This window comes from Agelaius tricolor, unplaced genomic scaffold (genome assembly GCF_023055355.1).
Source record: "Agelaius tricolor isolate 1412-34295 unplaced genomic scaffold, bAgeTri1.0.p SCAF_29, whole genome shotgun sequence".
NCBI classification, from domain to species: domain Eukaryota; kingdom Metazoa; phylum Chordata; class Aves; order Passeriformes; family Icteridae; genus Agelaius; species Agelaius tricolor.
The window spans coordinates 4,844,951-4,850,917 of record NW_027269289.1 but is presented as its reverse complement, the minus strand read 5'-3'; the positions used below and the strand labels follow the sequence as shown (position 1 = coordinate 4,850,917).

Sequence of the window (5,967 nt, the reverse complement as noted above, 5' to 3'; positions counted from 1 at the left end):
GCCGGGTGCTGAAGGTCCCTGCAGGGCAGGGGAACTGCGTGCTCCTCCAGCTGCCTGTGCGAGAGAAAGAGAGCAGAGATCCACCCCAAACCTAACACAGCTTCCAACACCAAAGGCAGGAAGGGCTTTTGTGGCTATTAATTGCTTACTTGGAAATTCGTATTTAAAAAAATCACCGCTCGAGGCGATAACAACAAAAAAATCAGCTTTTTGATTGTCTGTTTAATTTGTCTGATAACAACAAAAAATTCAGCTTTTTCATTGTCTGTTTCATTTGTATGATAACAAAAAATTCAGCTTTTTGATTGTCTGTTTCATTTGTCTGATATCAACAAAAATATCTGCATTTTTGATTGCCTGCTTCAGCTGTCTGATAACAACAAAAAAATCAGCACTTTTGATTGTCTGTTTCATTTGTATGATAACAACAAAAAATCAGCATTTCTGATTGTCTGTTTCATTTGTCTGATAACAACAAAAAAAAATTCAGCATTTCTGATTGTCTGTTTCATTTGTTTGCTAACAACAAAAAATTCAGCATTTTGTCTGTTTCATTTGTATGATAACAAAAAATTCAGCATTTCTGGTTGTCTGTTTCATTTGTCTGATAACAAAAAAAAAATTCAGCATTTCTGATTTTCTGTTTCATTTGTATGATAACAACAAAAAATTCAGCATTTCTGGTTGTCTGTTTCATTTATCTGATAACAAAAAAAATTCAGCATTTTTGGTTGTCTGTTTCATTTGTTTGATATCAACAAAAAAATCAGTATTTTTGATTGTCTGTTTCAGTTGTCTGATAACAACAAAAAATCAGCATTTAGCAGCAGTTGCAGAATTTTTGCAGGAAAATTCATATTTAGAATGGTTGCCTGCACCAGGTGCTTGATTAGGCATTTTAATTCTTTGCAAATAAATGGGGGGGACAAAAAAAATAATGGGACAAACCTGCTCTGTTCAAAAAATATAAAATAGTGACTACACAGAAGGGACAATCTGCTATCCATGGTGCAAAAAATACGCTGATTAATCAAATGTGGGGATTATCAGAATTCACAAAGGCAAAAATTACTGAAACCTCCCAAAAATGAGTGAAATCTCTCAAAAATTAATGATAACTCCCAAAAATGAATGAAATCTCTCAAAAATTACCGAAACCTCCCACAAAATGAATGAAATCTCTCAAAAATTAATGATACCTCCCAAAAATTACCGAAACCTCCCAAAAATGAATGAAATCTCTCAAAAATTAGTGATACCTCCCAAAAATGAATGAAATCTCCCACAAAATGAATGAAATCTCTCAAAAATTAATGATACCTCCCCAAAATTACTGAAACCTCCAAAAAATGAATGAAATCTTCTGAAAATGAGTGAAATCTCTCAAAAATTAATGATACCTCCCAAAAATTACCAAAATCTCCCCAAAAATGAATGAAATCTCTCAAAAATTAATGATACCTCCCAAAAATTACTGAAACCTCCCAAAAATGAATGAAATCTTCCAAAAATGAATGAAATCTCTCAAAAATTAATGATACCTCCCCAAAATTACCAAAATCTCCCCAAAAATGAATGAAATCTCTCAAAAATTAATGATACCTCCCAAAAATTACTGAAACCTCCCAAAAATGAATGAAATCTCTCAAAAATTACTGATCCCTCCCAAAAATTACCAAAACCTCCCAAAAATGAATGAAATCTTCCAAAAATGAATGAAATCTCTGAAAAATTAATGATACCTCCCAAAAATTACTGAAATCTCCCCAAAAAAGAATGAAATCTCTGAAAAATTAATGATACCTCCCAAAAATTACTGAAACATCCCAAAGATGAATGAAATCTTCTGAAAATGAATGAAATCTCTGAAAAATTAATGATACCTCCCAAAAATTACCAAAACCTCCCACAAAATGAATGACATCTCACAAAAATTAATGATACTTCCCAAAAATGAATGAAGTCTCTCAAAAATTAATGATACCTCCCAAAAATTACTGAAACATCCCAAAGATGAATGAAATCTCTGAAAAATTAACGATACCTCCCAAAAATTACTGAAACCTCCCAAAAATGAATGAAATCTCTCAAAAATTAATGATACCTCCCAAAAATGACCGAAACCTCCCCAAAATGAATGAAATCCCCCAAAAAAATGAACGAAATTTTCCCAAAACGAAAGAAACCTCCCAGCAATGAGCGAGCTCTCCCCGACTGCCCCGAGGAGGCGCCTACCTTGGGGGCAGTAGTGCCCTGAGCTGCATCTCCCGCTGGGGCTGGGGGCTCCTCCCAGGCAGAACCAGCCTGGGGGGCACGGGGAGCACTCCCGGGCCGAGGCCAGGCTGCTCCTGTTGCTCCAGGTGCCCGGGGCACACCTGAGCTGGGCCAGGGGCCTGGTGCCAGCTGGGCAGTAGTGCCCAACTGGGCACGGGCTGGGAGGCTTCTGCTGCCCCCCAGTTCCTGTGGAAACAACAAGGGGAATTTAGGAGCAGCAAAGGGTGGCGTGGTGGATTAGCAGAAGCCAAATTCCCCAAGTTTTCAGCTCTTTGTGAGCAGCCCTGAGTTAAGTTTCCCCCTCATTTTGGGCCTTTTCTCTATTTTAGATTATAAGTATAAATAACATACATCTAAATATAAATAATATGCATATAAGTATAAATACAAACATAAGTATAAATATAAGTATAAATATAAGTATAAATATAAGTATAAATATAAGTATAAATATAAGTATTATGATTAGATAATTTAATGATAAAGCTTTAATAAAGGTTTAATAAATCCCTTGAATTCTTGGAGGTGTGTCGTATTTGTGGGGTTCCCAGATGATGGGAGGAATGATGAATGTGACTCCATGTTCTCAGATGGCTAATTTATTATTTTTGATACTATATTATACTAAAGAATACCATACTAAACTGTACTAAAGAATACAGAAAGGATACTTGCAGAAGGCTAAAAAGATAATAATGAAATCTCGTGACTCCTTTTAGAGTCCCAACACAGCTTGGCTGTGATTGGCCATTGAGTCAAAACAATTCACATGAAACCAATGAAACAATTTCCTGTTGCTGCTCCAAACACATTCCAAAGCAGCAAGACACAGGAGAAGCAAATCAGATCATTATTGTTTTCCTTTTACCCTGAGATTTCTCATCTTCCCAGCAGAGAAATCCTGGGCAAAGGGACTTTTCCAGAAAATATGACGGTGCCAGAAGTGAGCATCATTTTTCTCACAGCCACATACCTCTGGCACAGACAAACCCTGCAGGGCAGGGCTCGCACTGGGACTTGTCAAAGAGGTCCACGCGGTGGCCAACAGTTCCTGGAGGACAGGCATTGCTGGGGGCATGGGGGCTGGCAGAGCCCGTGGGGCACACGTACCTGAAACACAGCACAGCACCTGGGTGGGATCATCAGGGTCCCCTGACGAGGGGAGGAATGATGAATCTGACTCCATGTTCTTAGAAGGCTAATTTGATATATTATATTATATTATATTACATATTACATTACGTTACATTATATTACATAACATTACATTACATTATATTACATTATATTACGTTACATTACATAACGTTACATTACATTATATTACGTTACATTACATAACGTTACATTACATTACATTACATTATATTACATTATATTATATTAGTTATATTAATTATATTATATTATATTATGCTAAACTAAAACATACTGAAGAATACAAAAAGGACACTTACAGAAGGCTAAAAAGATAATAATGAAAACTCCTGACTCCTTCCAGAGTCCCGACACAGCCTGACTGTGATTGGTCATTAAGTCAAAATGATTCACATGTTGGATAAACAATCTCCAAACCACATTCCAAAGCAGCAAAACACAGGAGAAGCGAATCAGATAATTATTGTTTTCATTTTTCTCTGAGGTTTCTCAGCTCCCCAGGAGAGAAATCCTGGGGAAGGGATTTTTCCAGAAAATGTGACAGTGACACACATGGTGTCGTGATATCACATGAAATGAATGATGCTCACTCTCTGAGATGGCTAAGGCAAAAAAGGGGGTAGTTTATTTCAGGACTTCAATATTTATAGAATTCTAAAAGTGACCATGGATTGGAGGATGAAATTGTCACCTCCCCAACCACACTGGTCAAGCCAGCACTCCATCAATTGTCTCCTCCTCCAGAAAGGAATGCAAAACAATCATTATTTACATGAAAAGTGGGTGAGAAACTCCATTACAACAATGTAAACGTCAGAAGGCTTAGAAGAACTTTAGAACAGGGTGACACCTGGCACAGGGGTGTGGATGCCAGGGGAGGGCAAACTCTGTGCCCTACAAAAATATTGGGGTGGAGCAGCTGGGGAAATCTGACATGGCTGACAGCAACACGACTGAGCAGCAATCATGCACAATGAAAATGGAACTCTGTGAGTGGAGAGGTTGTGTGGGGCGTTTCACACCAAAAGTGGGTTATTCAGCCATGAGGTGTGTGGCCTGGCTTCGTTCTTGGCTGTTTTTACCTAATTTGTGGAACCTTCCACCAGGACAGTCTGTGTCACCCTGAAACTGCAGAAACCTTGGCACAGGGCATGAAGCCACCTTCACCTGAGGGGTGATTTCAGGGTGCCCTTCTGAAATCTGGGCCAACCATTCCACTCTCAGGGGCTCTTCCAGCTGATTCCAATTCTCTTCACTCCATCCCAGCAGCTGGGAACGGGCAGGAATCTCCCCCAGGTTTCTGAGGGGTGAAGCTGCTGTGGCTTCCTGGGGCTGGGCTGTCCTGGGGGGTTTGGGAACTAATAATCTAAAAACTAATTTGCTGGCAGCAAAGAACAAACCTTGGGGGCAGCAGCAGCACAGAACTACCCAGCAGGAGGAGTTCAGAGAGGAAAACAGGAGGAAAAAACGATTCCCTTTGTGAGCAGACCCACCAGGAGGAGCTCAGGGAGGAAAACGGGGAAAAAACGATTCCATTTGGGAGCAGACACACCAGGAGGAGCTCAGGGAGGAAAACAGGGGGAAAAAACGATTCTATTTGGGAGCAGACACACCAGGAGGGGTTCAGGGAGGAAAACAGGGGGAAAAAACGATTCCATTTGGGAGCAGACACACCAGGAGGGGTTCAGGAGGAAAACAGGAGGACAACGTGATTCCCTTTGGGAGCAGATACATCAGGAGGAGCTCAGAGATGAAAACAGGAGGAAAAACGATTCCCTTTATGAGCAGACCCACCAGCAGGGTCTGAGGGAGGTTTTGGAGGCCACCACCCAAGGGAAAACAGCTCTGAAGGCTTCCAAAACATTCCTGGTGCAAGGAGACAGCAACACCTCCGTGCTGTGTGAGCCGAGGGAAAGGAAAGCAGGAAAAAGCAGAAAAAGCTGCTGAAAGCAAAAGCTGAGGAGGTGAAATGCCTGCACAGACATGAAGTGGGCAGGAAATAACCCAGGCTTACCCTTCTGAGCAGTCAGAGTCAGGCTGGGCCAGGCCAGGCTGGGTGCAGGCCCTCCCTGCAGGGCAGGCTCTGCAGTCTGCAGCCTCGTCCTGTCCTGGCAGAGGGCTGTGTGTCCCTGGCTGGCAGGGCACGGGGAAACTGGCTCCAGCAGGGCAGAAATAACCAGCAGGGCACTTCAAACACCAGCCAGCTCCTAAGGAGAGAGGTATTTGAGGTCAGAAAGGGATTATGACCTGCTGAGGTCGAAATATTTCACCTCTGCTTCCACCCGCAGCAGGGAAATTTGACGGAGGTTCATCCACGCTGGGAATAAAATTCCTGCAAAGCCAGGAGGTGGTGGTGTTGGATTAGCTGAATTTAGTCCTGGAAGCACTAAAGCCCTGTGCTCTGTGCTGCTCTGATAAGAACAGAGCCATCAGCCTGAGCACAGCCTCTGGTGCAGGTACAGATAACAATCACCGTGCCTGGGGCTCAGCTGGGGGAGAGCCTGGGCTTTCCAGGAAAACCAGGCTGATTCCAGT

At 41.6% G+C, this 5,967-nt stretch overlaps 1 long non-coding RNA gene across 1 annotated transcript; it reads right to left on the bottom strand.

The window, feature by feature from the left end:
• Positions 1 to 317: 317 nt before the first annotated feature.
• LOC139600912 (uncharacterized) lies at positions 318 to 5,698 on the bottom strand. The gene is made up of 3 exons (XR_011682709.1): positions 5,447 to 5,698; positions 3,248 to 3,384; positions 318 to 2,460 (listed from the first exon to the last, which is right to left on the bottom strand). It is a non-coding gene; the product is annotated as an uncharacterized lncRNA (long non-coding RNA).
• Between the last annotated feature and the right edge of the window lie 269 nt (positions 5,699 to 5,967).